Source organism: Hyperolius riggenbachi, chromosome 10 (assembly GCF_040937935.1).
Source record: "Hyperolius riggenbachi isolate aHypRig1 chromosome 10, aHypRig1.pri, whole genome shotgun sequence".
Lineage (NCBI taxonomy): Eukaryota > Metazoa > Chordata > Amphibia > Anura > Hyperoliidae > Hyperolius > Hyperolius riggenbachi.
This window is the reverse complement of record NC_090655.1, coordinates 272,483,939-272,501,678: the sequence shown is the minus strand read 5'-3', so window position 1 is coordinate 272,501,678 and position 17,740 is coordinate 272,483,939. Positions and strand designations below refer to the sequence as shown.

The 17,740-nt window shown below is 44.7% G+C and overlaps 1 pseudogene; it reads right to left on the bottom strand.

Moving 5' to 3' along the window:
• The window catches only part of LOC137537205 (uncharacterized), a 125,316-nt pseudogene that overhangs the window by 92,439 nt on the left and 15,137 nt on the right, over positions 1-17,740 (bottom strand).

Genomic DNA, 17,740 nt, shown 5'->3' with positions numbered 1-17,740 from the left:
CGGGAATGGACAGCAGAAGAAGACGAGGAAGAAGGTGGGCGACGGCGTGATGCTGGTGATGATGATGGTGCATCACAACAATCAAGCTCAGAAGAACATGATGAGGATTCTGTTAGGACTCTGGCAGACATGGCTCAATTCATGCTAGACTGCATTGAACGCGACCCGCGCGTTCTTCGAATTCTGGATGACGTGGAGTACTGGGTTTATACCCTTCTGGATCCACGGTACAAAGACAATGTTCCAAAACTGATTGGAGAAAGTGTCAGACAGGTCAAAATGGAAGAATACCAGCAGGCCCTTGTGGAAACATTAGAGAGGAGATTGACATCCTCCTCCTCCTCTAGTCAGTTCCACACCGACAGACTGACTTCCGCAAACCCAGGGCGAGGAGGGGAACAAAGAACACAAGCTGCAGCTAGTGCCCACTAGGGAATGGTATCGGCAGTGTCCTTGGAGTGGCAACATTTTCTGACACCCATGCAGCAGCCCACAGAACAGCAATCGCGCAGTTCCACCTCCAACACCGATCGCCTGCAGAGGATGGTCAAGGACTACATGTCAGATGGTGTAGCCATGTTGAACAATCCATCTGCACCCTTCAATTATTGGGTCTCTAAGCTAGACACCTGGCACGAACTGGCAATGTACGCAATAGAGGTGCTGGCTTGTCCTGCAGCCAGCGTTATGTCCGAACGCTGTTTCAGTGCTGCCGGAGGCATCGTTACAGATCGGCGTATCCGCCTCGCCACAGCAAATGCAGACCGTCTGACACAAATTAAAATGAATCAATCGTGGATTGTAAACGACTACGCAACACTCCCCGACCAAGGACCATGAACATCTGTGATGGGTTAGCGTTGCCACTTTCCGGAATACCTCATTTCTATTATATTTATCACTGCATGGCGACAAAATGCATTGCTTTGCGCATGCATTTTGTCCTCAAAGCACACCAAATTTACATGATATCTTAAGAATAAAAGTGGGAATAAGAGGGAAAAAAATATTCAAAAACACCTTATATTGTTTGAGAAAATCGATTTTTTTTCAGTTTCAAAGGAAAAAAATGTCTTTTAAATGCGGAAAATGTCATTTTTTTTTTTGCACAGGTAACAATCTTGTATTATTTTCACAGATTCCCCAAAGTGGGGAGAGTTATATTTACTTCGTTCTGAGTGTGGGTCCCCCCTCCCAGACCTCTTTAACCCCTTGTCCCCCATGCAGGCTGGGATAGCTAGAATGCGAAGCACCGGCCTCAGGGTGCGGTGCCCCATGCGGCCGGTGCTCCGACAAGGGGTTAAAGAGGTCTGGGAAGGGGGAGTGGACCCCACGTCATTTGTTTTTTTTTAAATTCCCACACTCAGAACGAAGTAAATATAACTCTTCCCACTTTGGGGACTCTACGAAAATAATACAAGATTGTTACCTGTTCCTTTGAAACTTAAGAATCGATTTTCTCAAAAACTATAAGGGGCTTGATTCACAAAGCGGTGCTAACCTACTTAGCACGTCTAAAGTCTTTAGACGCGCTAACCAGGGTGCTAAGTAGGTTAGCACCGGATTTCTCAATCAGATCGCGCGCTAACTTTGCGCGCGCAAAGTTTTATGCGCGCAAAGTTTTTACGCGCGCTAAGTCCCATAGGCTTTAATGGGCACTTCGCGCGGAGCGCCCTGCGCTCTGTGCAGTACGCGCGTAAAGTTTTACGCGCATAAAGTTTTGCGCGCGTAAAGTTTTATGCGCGAAAAGCTTGTTTAGACATGCTAAGGGGGTTTTCACAGGCGTGCTAACAGTTAGCACCGCTTTGTGAATCAAGCCCAAGGTCTTTTTGAAAAAATGTTTTTCCTCTTATACCCCCCCCCCCCCCTCCCCACGTCCACATACCCTGAACATTTGGTGTATGTTGCATGTAAGGAGGCTTTGCAAAGCAGGAATGTTTGGGTCCCCATCGACTTCCAATATGTTCGGGATTCGGCCCGAACATACCGAACATCGGGACACCGTTTGGCCGAACGTTCGCGAACCCGAACATCTGGATGTTCGCCCAACACTAGTGAAGAGGTTAAAGAAGCATGAAAGAGTTTTCTGGACTCAGTAAAATACTTTCTTGTATGCCAAGCCATGGAATGTGACCTCAAAGACCTCTTTCTTAGTATTTATATGGAGGCAAAGTCTTCCCCTTCTCAACATTCAAGCAACTTTAAGATCATGGGAATGCTTTATGTAGACAGAAAAAAACAAAGTTTTGTAAACATAATACTTTTTAATGGTATTGATAACAGATAGAGTTAAATGATGCAAGCTTTCTGGGATCTAGTCTCCTTCTTCAGGCATGTTTCTGGATGTTAGCTGAAGTATGCAGGTAAATAATAAACACGAAGATGACAGATGTGCTGGTTACTGTTTAGCAGATAGATGTCAGGTGATCAGCAGGCTGGAGCCAGTGAGCTCATGCAAGCACACATGAAATCTAGCAGGCTTCTGAAGATCATGAAGCCAAGTCAATCTTGTTAACCCCTTCCCGACAGCCTAACGCCGATAGGCTTCAGGAAGATGGCAGCTCTAGGACCGCCTAATGCTGAAAGGCGTCAAGAGTGGTGGGCGGAGATTAGCGGGAATCGCACGCGTCCCCGCTTGAGTGACGGAGTTCAGCTCTGCCAACAGACTGCCAGTGCCGATTGCCGCTAGCAGCCTGGAAAGAAAGAAACAGACATTTCTTTTGTTTGTACAGCATCTACTGCAGCGCTATACTGGGGACAGGCTGTCCCCTGGAGAGGCTCTGATTGTGATCCCCTCTCATAGGCTGATGCCTATGAGAGAGGATCACCCTGGTTGGCTGACGGAGGGGAGGGAGGGGCAAAAAAAATAGTAATTTTTAATTAAAAATAAATAAGTAAAATAAATTAATATAAAAAAGTAAAGCCTGCTGCAGTAATCAGAGCCCACCAACAGAAAGCTCTGTTGGTGGGCAGAAAGGGGGGGGGATCATGTGTGTGCTGCATTGTATGGCTCTTCAATGTGCCATTAAAGCTGCAGAGCACTTAAATGTAAAAAAATAGCCTGGTCACTGAAGTGGTTAAATAAGGTGTCATGAATCCTGTTCCACAATTTAAACCTTCTGTTAATGTCTTAAACATGTTCATAAATTACTACTCAGAAATGTTTCTTGATTGTTAATTTTTGAAGAACAAGTACTTTGAGATCTTGCATGCTGTGTCCTGGTTCACAGAAGTGTTGGGCCACTGGTGTGTCCATTTTACCCTCATTCATTTTAAAGCGGTGATGGTTCATTCTCGTGCAGTTTTTGTCCTGTTTCTCCTATATAGATTCCTCTTGAGGGGCATTTCATGCAGCGTATCATGTATACAGCATTGGATGACTTACAGGAAAATTGGTCTGATATTTGATGATATTTCTGTGAGTTTGGTATTTGTTTTTGGCTTGTGCAGAAGATATGAGGGCAGGTCTCACACCTTGTGTTATTGCAGGGCAATGTGTCTGGTGTTTCTGGTGTAGATAATGCACTTCTGATAATCATTGGTCTCAAATTAGGAGGTTGTCTGAAAGTAAGCAGTGGTAACTCAGGAAAAACATCCTTCAGACATTTGTCTTTCTGAAGAATCGGTTGTAGGGCTTTTGATATCTTCCTCAGTGTCTTTAAGTTTGGTTTGTGCATAACCACAATAGGGACTCTATTGTTTTCAGTCTTTGGGGTGTACTTCAACAGTTCCTTTAGATTTTAAAGTTGCTCTGTGTATTTGATCATCAACGATTTGTGGATGATATCCCTGATCTATGAATATATTACATAGTGACATAAGTTGTCTGTCTCTGTCCTCTGAATTAGAACATATGTGGTTATACCTCAAAGCCTGGCTGTAAACAATAGATTTTTTTGGTGTGTTTCATGGGAAAACTATTCCACTTGTGGTAGATATGATGGTCAGTTGGTTTATAGTATATGGATGTTTGTAAAAATCTATCTTGTATATAAATTGTGGTATCCAGGAAACTGACATGGGCGGTTTAAAAGCTGAGCGTTAACTTGAAGTTCTTGTTGTGCTCTGAGAAGTTTTTGTGGAATCTGATGAATTCTTCCTGTGATGCTGTCCAGATTAATAGGATATTGTCTATAAATCTGAAGTATGCCCATGGTTTAATTTCACAAGTTGAAAGGAAGTTTTCCTCCAACCCAGTTGGAAAATAGTTATAAGTTAGAGTAAGAATGTTCTATCCTGCCAGATATCTTTTCTATTAGTGTCCCCAAACTAGAGATGATAGGTCGACCTGTATCTCCTTCTTTGTGCATTTTTGGTGAGATGCAGAAGGTGCCTATTGTAGGATTATCTGGTATTAATGTAAGTGTGTGAGATGATTTGAGGAAAGCATTAAGCATATTCTGAAACTCCCCTGTGTACTGCAGTGTGAGGTTTGTATCTAGTTTATGTAGTAGGTGTTGTTGGAGAGCTGTCTGTTTGCTTATTGAATTTAGCTGGATTTATCCAAAATCACTACAGAATGCTTTACCAAATTCCCTCCAGATCTCCAGTCTTCAAATCCAGTTTCCGCAAACATATCAGCGCTTGAACATTTTACCTGTGACCTTAATCTTCGTACATGGAAAGAATCGTGTTTGTCAACTATTGAAAGGGAAACAATCTTAGACCCTTTACCCACTAAGTCCAATCTTATAAGCTGTAACTATTTACTTATCATAGAGTTTTTCACTTAGTTAAGTCTAAAGGAATATTACCTCCTAGATTCTAGTCTTCCTTAGCTACCATGTTAAATTTTAAGGGTTACTATAAGCATCTAGGTCTGGTATAGGGCTCTAATGTCATATTCCGAATCTCTTCTACAGATATGCAGCTGTTTGCTCTAATGACCTCCAAAACAGCATTCCATGTACCCAACTACTTTCTGTAAGTAAAGCAATATCCACTCTCACTAAATGATGTAACACTCACTGGGAGATGCACCATAAAATCTTTTACTCTCTTTCTTCAAAAAGTAAAGCAGCAAGCATGCAACGATGAACCAGCAATAGTATTTATTGAGACACAGTCCATAACAAACATGCAGTGCAGCAGTAAAAAGCATCAGCGTTCAACTAGTTAAACACAGGACTTACAAGCTCCCTGCAGGGAAAGCTGGAGTCATCCAAACTGGAGATAACATTATCTTGTGTTTACTTAATTGTATCAAGTGAGGAATGTAAATATTCTCTGGCAATTCAGAGACTCCAGAATTCAGACAGATACTCAGAAAGCATTTCTGGGTACATTACAATATGAATACACCAGTTTTGAATAAAATGCAATGTCACCTCTCAGAGCAAAAAAAAAAAATTAAACTTTGGGAATTTGTAATTTCTAAATGAATAATAATACTTATGCACAAAAGCAAATATGATAACTGTGTGGGTTATAAAAAGTAGGAAAACATGCTTTTATTGCATATTATGTCAGAGTTTTATACCGCTTTAAGATGGTACGAGTTGCCTCCATGAGATTCAGTAAAATGTTGTACTAATCTAGGAACACCTCCTTCTCCTTTCTCAATAGCGCTTATATGTTCAACCAGATGTTCCCTCGTGGGACGTGTGGTTTTTCCAATGTAAAAGAATTTGCAGGGACATAGGAGGGCATAAACAACAAACATGGTTCAACATGTTATGAAGTCTCAAATTTGGAAAAGGACTGATCCCAACCTTATATTCTCTGTCTTCAACACATGACAACATTTAGGGCAGTGGCAACATTGAAAACAACCTCTAGGTTTTTGTTTATCCAACCACTTTTGAGGTCATGCACTAGGCCTGAACAATTTTAGGAAAAAATTGAATTGATCGATTTCTGTCTGAAATTGCGATTTCGATTTGATTCATGATTTCCTTCAAATCAAACTTTGTTCCTCCTCTCTGTCCCCATCTCTCTTTGTTATCCCTCTGTCTCTCTTTGTGCACCCTCTGCCCCCTGTCTCTCTTTGTTCCCCCTCTGTCCCCTTGTCTCTCTCTGTGTCCCCTTTGTGTCTTTCTTTGGGGCCCTTTTGTCTCTCTGTGCCCCTTCTGGGTCTCTCTCTGTGCCTTCTCTGTGTGCCCCCTCTGGGTCTCTGTGTGCCCTCTCTGGGTCTCTCTGTGTGCCCCCTCTGGGTCTCTGTGTGCCCACTCTGGGTCTCTCTGTGTGCCCCCTCTGGGTCTCTCTGTGCCCCCCCTGGGTCTCTGTGTGCCCCCTCTGGGTCTCTCTGTGTGCCCCCTCTGGGTCTCTCTGTGTGCCCCCTCTGGGTCTCTCTGTGTGCCCCCTCTGGGTCTCTGTGTGCCCCCTCTGGGTCTCTCTGTGTGCCCTCTCTGGGTCTCTCTGTGTGCCCCCTCTGGGTCTCTCTGTGTGCCCCCTCTGGGTCTCTCTGTGTGCCCCCTCTGGGTCTCTGTGTGCCCCCTCTGGGTCTCTCTGTGTGCCCCCTCTGGGTCTCTCTGTTCCCCCTCTGGGTCTCTCTGTGTGCCCCCTCTGGGTCTCTCTGTGTGCCCCCTCTGGGTCTCTCTGTGTGCCCCCTCTGGGTCTCTCTGTGCCCCCTCTGTGTCTCTCTGTGTGCCCCCTCTGGGTCTCTGTGTGCCCCCTCTGGGTCTCTCTGTGTGCCCCCTCTGGGTCTCTCTGTGTGCCCCCTCTGGGTCTCTCTGTGTGCCCCCTCTGGGTCTCTCTGTGTGCCCCCTCTGGGTCTCTCTGTGTGCCCCCTCTGGGTCTCTGTGTGTGCCCTCTCTGGGTCTCTCTGTGTGCCCCCTCTGGGTCTCTCTGTGCCCCCTCTGGGTCTCTCTGTGTGCCCCCTCTGGGTCTCTCTGTGTGCCCCCTCTGGGTCTCTGTGTGTGCCCTCTCTGGGTCTCTCTGTGTGCCCCCTCTGGGTCTCTCTGTGCCCCCTCTGGGTCTCTCTGTGTGCCCCCTCTGGGTCTCTCTGTGTGCCCCCTCTGGGTCTCTCTGTGTGCCCCCCCTGGGTCTCTGTGTGCCCCCTCTGGGTCTCTCTGTGTGCCCCCTCTGGGTCTCTCTGTGTGCCCCCTCTGGGTCTCTCTGTGAGCCCCCTCTGGTTCTCTTTGTGTGCCCCCTCTGGGTCTCTCTGTGTGCCCCCTCTGGGTCTCTGTGTGCCCTCTCTGGGTCTCTTTGTGTGCCCCCTCTGGGTCTCTCTGTGTGCCCCCTCTGGGTCTCTCTGTGTACCCCCTCTGGGTCTCTCTGTGTGCCCCCTCTTGGTCTCTCTGTGTGCCCCCTCTGGGTCTCTCTGTGTGCCCCATCTGGGTCTCTCTGTGTCCCCTCTGGGTCTCTCTGTGTGCCCCCTCTGGGTCTCTCTGTGCCCCATCTGTCCAAAAATCTGCAGCACTGCTGGACATACCTTCCAGCAAGAGTCCAGCAATGCCAGTCTATCCACTTCTCCTCCTGCAGACTGTAATGCATACTTCCTGTATATCATGTGACATACAGGAACCAGGAAGTATGCTGTGCACAAGAGCCGGCAGACAGCGATAGAGGATGGACAGTGTTGGACTCGTGTGGAAGGTAGGTCCAGCACTGCCGATGCCGCGGGCTGCACACGCCAGGTCTTGGGCGAAGTTTGAAGCCACTTCTTCAAATTTCTCCATGCGGAAATTACGTCATCGTGGAAATCACCGCTTTTTGACAAGATTGAAATTGTGATCTTGGCGATAGCGATTTTGGTTTAAATTCGATTTATTGTTCAGGCCTATCATGCACCTATGAATTCACTCTTAGTAAGCATGCAGCCAAGTGTATTACCCTGGGCGAAAGGCCATAATTGGTGGCTGCAAAGCCCTTGGACGCAATGGCCTCAATTCTGGTAGGGTTATCAAACAAATGACCTCATAGGAGGTAAATTTACCTCATGAGGTAATGACATTTAGCAATTCTGGCAGGTTTTATCTCATGAGGTACATTATGAGGTCATTCATGAGGTAATTTGCATTAATTTTACCGAAAATAGCTATTCTCATGGAAATTAGGGGGCATGTTAGCACATAATTTACCAATCAGTTGAAGACCTGCCTGCACCTGGAGGTAAAGTCAATTTGTATGCAGTTTGCAGTTTTTAGTGGAGTTCCTATTGCTGTTTTAGTGGAGTTCCTATTCAGGCTGTGTAATAGAAAAGAATAGTAGAAATAAAATTCCAAATATTTACTGGATTTTTTTTTTATAAGGGATGCCTATAAATATACTTTTCATAGGTTGCTACATAATCAAATACACCCCCCCCCCCCCCTTCAAAAAAATCATCTTCCAAAGACTACCTCAGCTTATGGAAGAGAAAGACTACTATTATTTATTTACTGCATGAAATTCCTCATGTTTTACCTCACTTTATGCATTTACCTCATGTTTTACCTCATGTTTTATCTCAAGCTCGAAAATGGAGAAAAATCTTTCAGAATTGCTAAAAAAAAGAGGAAAATACCTCATGAGGTAATTTACCTACAAAAAAATATTTCCCTCACATAGCTACCAGAATTGAGGCCTACCTTTCATCTTGTTCCAACAAATACCAATTATTATGAAGAATCTCTTGAATCTGACGTGACATCGGGGAAAAGTCACAAAACAGGTGAGTCCAGCCCTGCTGCTTGGAGTAGGAAGGGGGGCGAACTGAGGTATGTAGGAGAAAAGCGAGGCATGGGGGGACAAAAAGGAGGCACAGAGGGGACAAAACTGAGGCACAAGGGGGACAGAATCACAGGTGGGGAACTAACAGAGGCACAGAGGGTGAGGGACAAACAGAGGCACAGAAGGGGACAAAGAGGTACAAAGGGGAACAAAAAAAGCATGGGGGGGGACTAATGGGGAGGGGGGGTGACAAACAGGCACAGAGGAGGACACTGGAGACAAAGGGGGGCACATAGGAGGCAAAGGGGGCAGAGATGACACAGCATTCCGACTTAAGAACGGATTCAGGTTAAGAACGAGCCTACAGTCCCTATCTCCTTCGTTATCCGGGGACTACCTGTACTGGTAACTGGAAATCACAGAACCCGTTTGTAATCCCTCATCTTGTAGCTGTAACCCGCTCCAATATCCTTATTGAGCAGAAGATTAGGGCTCTGCACAAACCCCACCGATGTCCCCAATCCTGACTCATGGTCTCACCAATATATAACCAGTTACTTCACTGTTATTTCTTTCCCCATGTAAAAGTGTATTTCTTATGTTATAAGCCTACATCCAGGTTTACTGACTTTGTGGAATAATAATATGACCTTTGCCATAGACAATGTAAGGCCCTCTATGGGTGACCACTGGTTCTGTCAGCCTAAGACCCCTATCAGCCTGACTCCCTCCTGTCTACCTTTATGGCTGTGTAAGTGACTGTCAGGGTGTAACTATTATTACCATCTATGATACAATTTCTTCTATCGTCTTTTCATGTTATATTTCATTCATGTACAATGCTGCTCTGCATTCCTTATTATGTATATGATACTTGCAATCATTTATCAGTAACCCTGCTGTTCTGTTGTTATTTGTCTGTGGCTGATTTATAGACAATAAACATTACGCTTTTGATGAAAAAAAATACTTCCTTGTACACTTTGCTAGAAATAAGAGACTGTAAAAACAACACTTACAACCTTGACATTTAACTTATGCAAAACAATTGTCTAACAAGCAGTGATTTACACCCAAAGTATTTCCCACAGTCAGCATGATTAGGGCTTCTCACCAGTATGCGACCTTTCATGTACAACAAGGTATGATTTACTACCAAAACATTTCCCACACTCAGCACATGAATAGAGCTTCTCACCAGTGTGAGATCTTTCATGTACAACAAGGTATGATTTACGGGCAAAACATTTCCCACACTCAGCACATGAATAGGGCTTCTCACCAGTGTGAGATCTCTCGTGACTGACAAGATGTGATTTCTGATGAAAACATTTCCCGCACTCAGCACATGAATAGGGCTTCTCACCAGTATGAGATCTCTCGTGACTGACGAGATGTGATCTCTGGAAAAAACATTTCCCACACTCAGCACACGAAAAGGGCTTCTCACCCGTGTGAGATCTCTCATGTTTGACAAGGCCTCCTCTGTCTCCAAAACATTTCCCACACTCAGCACATGAATAGGGCTTCTCACCAGTGTGAAATCTCTGGTGCGTGACAAGGTTTGTTTTAAAACTAAAATATTTCCCACACTCGGCACATGAATAGGGCTTCTCACCAGTATGAGATCTCTCGTGACTGACGAGATATGATTTCTGGAAAAAACATTTCCCACACTCAGCACACGAAAAGGGCTTCTCACCCGTGTGAGATCTCTCATGATTGACAAGGCCTCCTCTGTCTCCAAAACATTTCCCACACTCAGCACATGAATAGGGCTTCTCACCAGTGTGAGATCTCTCGTGCGTGACAAGGTTTGTTTTACAACTAAAATATTTCCCACACTCAGCACATGAATAGGGCTTATCACCAGTATGAGATCTCTTGTGACTGATGAGATGTGATTTCTGGAAAAAACATTTCCCACACTCAGCACACGAAAAGGGCTTCTCACCCGTGTGAGATCTCTCATGTTTGACAAGGCCTGCTCTGTCTCCAAAACATTTCCCACACTCAGCACATAAATAGGGCTTCTCACCAGTGTGAGATCTCTCGTGCGTGACAAGGTTTGTTTTACAACTAAAATATTTCCCACACTCAGCACATGAATAGGGCTTCTCACCAGTATGAGATCTCTCATGTCTGACGAGATGTGATTTCTGGAAAAAACATTTCCCACACTCAGCACATGAATAGGGCTTCTCACCAGTGTGAAATCTCTCGTGACTGACAAGATATGATTCACGAACAAAACATTTTCCACACTCAGCACATGAAAAGGGCTTCTCGCCAGTGTGAGATCTCTCGTGCGTGACAAGGTTTCTTTTACAACTAAAATATTTCCCACACTCAGCACATGAATAGGGCTTCTCACCAGTATGAGATCTCTCGTGACTGACGAGATGTGATTTCTGGAAAAAACATTTCCCACACTCAGCACATGAATAGGGCTTCTTACCAGTGTGAGATCTCTCGTGACTGACAAGATTTGATTTACGAACAAAACATTTTCCACACTCAGCACATGAAAAGGGCTTCTCACCAGTGTGAGATCTCTCGTGCGTGACAAGGTTTGTTTTACAACTAAAATATTTCCCACACTCAGCACATGAATAGGGCTTCTCACCAGTGTGAGATCTCTCATGAAAGACAAGACTTGATTTATGACCAAAGCATTTCCCACACTCAGCACATGAATAGGGCTTCTCACCAGTGTGAATTCTCTCATGTATGACAAGATGTGATTTCCAACCAAAACATTTCCCACATGTGGAACAGGAATAAGAGCCTCTAGCAGGGGGAGAGCTGTGCTGGGTATGAGGCCCCTCAGGGTTAGACAGGTGAGGGGAGTCTGGGGGAATATTTGGGGTCCCCAGGATATCTGCAGGAGACTCTTGTCTAGTGACATCATCATCTGTTGTACAGTCTGTGGATACAGAGAGACGAGTCTCTGAGAGGTTCCTGATGCCGGGACTCCGTGCTGCAAATAGAGAAACATCATCACTTCCTGTTAGAGAGTTCTGAGGGGAGGAACAATTATCATTAGGGGTGAGAGGAAAGAGGATGGTCGGCACTGCTGTACAACTTCCTTTATTTGGCAATGTGCAGACAAGTAGGCTGTGTGTTACATCATCACAGTCCATAAGAAGAGACTAAACACGTACCGGTGCGGGGGTGGATAATGGTGGGTGCTGGTTGCTGGGAGCCTGACGGCAGTTTCACACACAAGCGCTTCTTCAGAGGCTATGACAAGGGGGCGGGGCTATGTCTGCTCTAGTTGGAGAAAGTGTGTTACTGTAACAGTAACCTGCAATCCAAGATTACAGTGTGGGGAGGTCAGGGAGAGCGAGGCCAAACAACACGGCCGCTATTCCTAATGGAATTACAAGTCCTGCTGCAGCAGCTAATTATACAAGCCACTAACATAATATTCCATGATGAATATAGGTCAGGCCATGCAGAGCAGAGAATCTGGCTGGAATAGTCAGCAGTGTGTTTTATGGTAAGACAAGGGAGCCACAATATTGGGGAGACACATATTGGGGGGGGGGGGGGCACATCTGGCTATACTGGGGGGGGGGGGGGGGGAATTATGGTAGTAAATATATCTACCTATAATGGGGGGTGGTGGAACTGGGGGAACATCTGGCTATCAATATGGGGGACCTGATATTATGGGCACAGTTGATTATTTATACTAATACTGCACATCTAGCTTCCTATGGGGCGTACTATTGGGGGCACATCTGGCTTCCTATGGGGGGGATACTATTGGGGGCACATCTGGCTACCTAAACAGGGAGCTTATACTTGGTGCACACCTAACTATACTGCAGGTACATCTAGCTATTTCTAAGGGGAATGGGGGGCTTATACTGGGGACATTTCTGGTTACCTATGGGGGAGAGCATATCCAGACATCAGTTATGGGGGGACCTAATATTGGGTGCACACCTGGCTGCCTATTGGGGGGGGGGGGTTAGTACTGGGGACACATCTGGTTGCTTATACTGTGAGGATGTAACCTCATTTTAATGATATTTTTTTCATGTTCTCAATTTAAAGTGTAAAGTACACAAACCCACTATTACTGCAAAATCAAATATCATCATCATAAATTATGATAGGAATGTAATTTATGTTGTGTGAAAAATGGGAGATATGGCAAAATAAAATGTGTGTTATTTATCTACAGTAGTGCTTTTTATTTTTAAACTGGAATTGGTTAAAACTGAGAAATAATATGTTTATTTCAATATATATATATATATATATATATATATATATATATATATATATATATATATATATATATATATATATATATATTCTCTATAATAAAACCCCTGTGTCCCTGTGTATGCCTCCTGTCTCTGTGTAGCGTTGTCCGTGCTTTTGGCTACTGTGCATGTGCGCAGCACGGACCCAGAGACAGGGAGCCGAGCAGGCGGCGGGTGAGCGGGCGGCCGGGTGTGCCACATGTAAGCGGGCGGCCAGATGTGCGGCGGGTGAGCGGGCGGCAGGCGGGCATGCGGCAGCGGGTGGTGGGCGCACGCTTGTGGCGGGTGTCAAGTGCGGAAACACAGACCTAGAGCCCGTTTTTAAATGGGTTTAGGTCTACTAGTATATATATAATGAAATAAACATATAGGAAGAATAACTCAACTCTACATATAGGATGAATAACTCAATACCTTTCTATAAGAAAGACCTAATATCAGCTCTATGAACTTCAGAAAAATGTTTACATACATTATATTCCCAGAAGTCTTAGAAGCTCCCCTGAAATGTTCAGCAATCCTTATCCTGAGAGGCCCAGTCATGCCCCCCACATACTGCACACAACAAGCAGAACATGGAATGACGTAAACCACCTGATGAGAGCTGCAATTAATGTGCCGAAGAATCAGAGACGTCCTATTATAACTATAAGACAAAACCAATCTGCTGACATTGTGTACAGCACAGCAGCACCATGTAGGCTTCCGGCCTCCCCCCTCCCCCCCCCCCCCCCCCCCATAGCATCCCCCAGCAGCAAGCCAGGCAGGATGTGTATTGGTGATGGTATAGGAGTAGTTTACTGTACTGTAGCTGAACACACAGCCTACTTGTCCGCACATCGAAAAATAAAGGAAGTTGTACAGCAGTGCCGACCATCCTCTTTCCTTTCCGAATAATGTATTGCTGAAACTCCAGCCAGACCACGCCATCTCTCTGCAAAAGCGGGGGTGATTCAGATCAGTGATGTCATGTCTAGGAGAACTCATGGAGGAGCATGTGATTTGTTTGATCAGCTGATAGATTTGCAAAGCTCTGATTTGCAGTGATCACATCTTGCCTTAGCACATGATCCTGACCAGCAAATCAGAGACGTACTTCTCTATCACCTGACCACACTGATCACATGTTTCTTCATGAGTTCCTAGACAGACCATCACTGATCTGGATTTATGGGTCTAAAAGCAGTACATTTCTTTCAGGAATTTTAGGCCTCCAATTCATAACTCACCACAAAACACTATTCAAGCTTGGCAGTGAAAAAATGTAAGCGGTAGGACATACACTCCCAGTGAGCCAACATCAATGACAAATCGATGAAAATATCAACATTTATTTATTAAATCTACAATTTGTACTAATAAAAAATATATTAAAAAACACATGGGATGGCCACCCCGTCACGACTCACCCACTCAAACCACCACGTCACACCAGCAGACACACGCCGGCATCTAACGCTAGTAGCAGAACCTACAATGATGTACCAAATCTAATAATATATCCAAGGTATGCAGTGTCTCTGCAGCAAAGGGGGAGACAGAAAGGAGAACGAGGAGGCTGAGATGAAGCACAGTCCAGCGTCATATACACAAGCCTTGATATTAGTATTGCAGGGTGACATACAGCAAACAGTTCATCAGCAGCAGCAGTACAGCAAGCAAGATGGTGATAAGTCAAATTGGCCAGGTTAGTTCATCAAGGAGGCGTGTCCATAGACATTGTCACAAGACTTCACAGCATCAAAATCAAATGCAGTGGATGTTCATCTCACCAGATCATAGCGGAGCTTCACAGGATGCCTCACCATACCACAAAACACTTCAGGGCTGCAGCCACATAGGGCGTAATCTATGGGCAGCCAAGATCATTAGGGAGCTTTGCCCAAAGACTCCGTCATGTTTTATGTACTGGCTAGAGGCAAAATTCAAAACCTGGTCAGAGTCTCACATACCACGTCAAAGGCAACACCCTCCTTACCAGCACACTATCCAGCTGACCAGAGAGGAAGGATATTTACCTTCTACAACAGGTACAAAGACGGGCATCTAAATGAATCAGAGGGATGGAAGGTCTCACCAAGAGAGGTTAGAAAAACTGGGCTAATAGCATCCCTATAACTTCACAATCAAAGCACATTGCATATGGGGTATTATTTGATTGCTCACATTCACCCCCTAACCAGCTCCTGTCATAACCAGCTCAGAATCTCATATCTGACCTTTTCTCACTCAGGTCACTTCTGAAATGTTAGTACATGGTCTTATAATATGTTGTTTGGACTATTGTAACATACATAGGGCTTGATTCACAAAGTGGTGCAAAGTGTTTGCACGCCTGTGAAAAGCCCTTTATCACGCCTAAACTCAGTTTAGGCGTGATAAGAAGAAACTCACGCGCAGTGTGCCGTGCTTCGCGCGCAGCGTCCACTGAGCCCTATGGGATTTTGCGCGCGCAGCGCGGTGCGCTACGCGCGCAAAACTCTGCGCGCGGGAGCTTCGCGCGAAGAGCAGCACAAATCGGTGATAACTCAGCTTTGCACCGCTTATCACGCCTAAAGTCTTTTAGGCGTGATAACTGAGTTATCACCGCTTTGTGAATCAAGCCCATAGTGTGTTTATACCTCATTACAGGCACACTGTGCAGTCACATTACACACATCACACCCCTATTACTTCTCACATTCCCTGTGTACATAGTGTGTTTATACCTCATTACAGGCACACTGTGTGGTCACATTACACATCACACCCCTATTACTTCTCACATTCCCTGTGTACATAGTGTGTTTATACCTCATTACAGGCACACTGTGCAGTCACATTACACACATCACACCCCTATTACTTCTCACATTCCCTGTGTACATAGTGTGTTTATACCTCATTACAGGCACACTGTGTGGTCACATTACACATCACACCCCTATTACTTCTCACATTCCCTGTGTACATAGTGTGTTTATACCTCATTACAGGCACACTGTGCAGTCACATTACACACATCACACCCCTATTACTTCTCACATTCCCTGTGTACATAGTGTGTTTATAGTTCATTATAGGCACACTGTGCAGTCACATTACACACATCACACCCCTATTACTTCTCACATTCCCTGTGTACATAGTGTGTTTATAGTTCATTATAGGCACACTGTGCAGTCACATTACACACATCACACCCCTATTACTTCTCACATTCCCTGTGTACATAGTGTGTTTATACCTCATTACAGGCACACTGTGCACTCACATTACACACATCACACCTCTTTTACTTCTCACATTCCCTGTGTACATAGTGTGTTTATACCTCATTACAGGCACACTGAGCAGTCACATTACACATCACAACCCTATTACTTCTCACATTCCCTGTGTACATGGTGTGTTTATACCTCATTACAGGAACACTGAGCAGTCACATTACACATAACACCCCTATTACTTCTCACATTCCCTGTGTACATAGTGTGTTTATACCTCATTACAGGCACACTGTGCAGTCACATTACACACATCACAACCCTATTACTTCTCACATTCCCTGTGTACATAATGTGCTTATACCTCATTACAGTCATACTGTGCAGTCACATTACACATCACACCCCTATTACTTCTCACATTCCCTGTGTACATAGAGTGTTTATACCTCATTACAGGCACACTGTGCAGTCACATTACACACATCACACCCCTATTACTTCTCACATTCCCTGTGTACATAGTGTGTTTATAGCTCATTACAGGCACACTGAGCAGTCACATTACACATCACACCCCTATTACTTCTCACATCCCCTGTGTACCTAGTGTGTTTATACCTCATTACAGGCACACTGTGCAGTCACATTACACACATCACACCCCTATTACTTCTCACATTCCCTCTGTACATAGTGTGTTTATACCTCATTACAGGCACACTGTGCAGTCACATTACACACATCACACCCCTATTACTTCTCACATTCCCTGTGTACATAGTGTGTTTATACCTCATTACAGGCACACTGTGCAGTCACATTACACACATAACACCCCTATTACTTCTCACATTCCCTGTGTACATAGTGTGTTTATACCTCATTACAGGCAGACTGTGCAGTCGCATTACACATCACCCCCCTATTACTTCTCACATTCCCTGTGTACATAGTGTGTTTATACCTCACTACAGACACACTGTGTAGTCACATTACACACATCACACCTCTTTTACTTCTCACATTCCCTGTGTACATAGTGTGTTTATACCTCATTACAGGCACACTGTGCAGTCACATTACACACATCACACCCCTATTACTTCTCACATTCCCTGTGTACATAGTGTGTTTATACCTCATTACAGGCACACTGTGTAGTCACATTACACACATCACACCCCTATTAGTTCTCACATTGCCTGTGTACATAGTGTGTTTATACCTCATTACAGGCACACTGTGCAGTCACATTACACACATCACACCCCTATTTCTTCTCACATTCCCTCTGTACATAGTGTGTTTATACCTCATTACAGGCACACTGTGCAGTCACATTACACACATCACACCTCTTTTACTTCTCACATTCCCTGTGTACATAGTGTGTTTATACCTCACTACAGGCACACTGTGCAGTCACATTACACACATCACACCCCTATTACTTCCCACATTCCCTGTGTACATAGTGTGTTTATACCTCATTACAGGCACACTGTGCAGTCACATTACACATCACACCCCTATTACGTCTCACACTCCCTGTGTACATAGTGTGTTTATACCTCATTACAGGCACACTGTGCAGTCACATTACAAATATCACCCCTATTACTTCTCACATCCCCTGTGTACATAGTGTGTTTATACCTC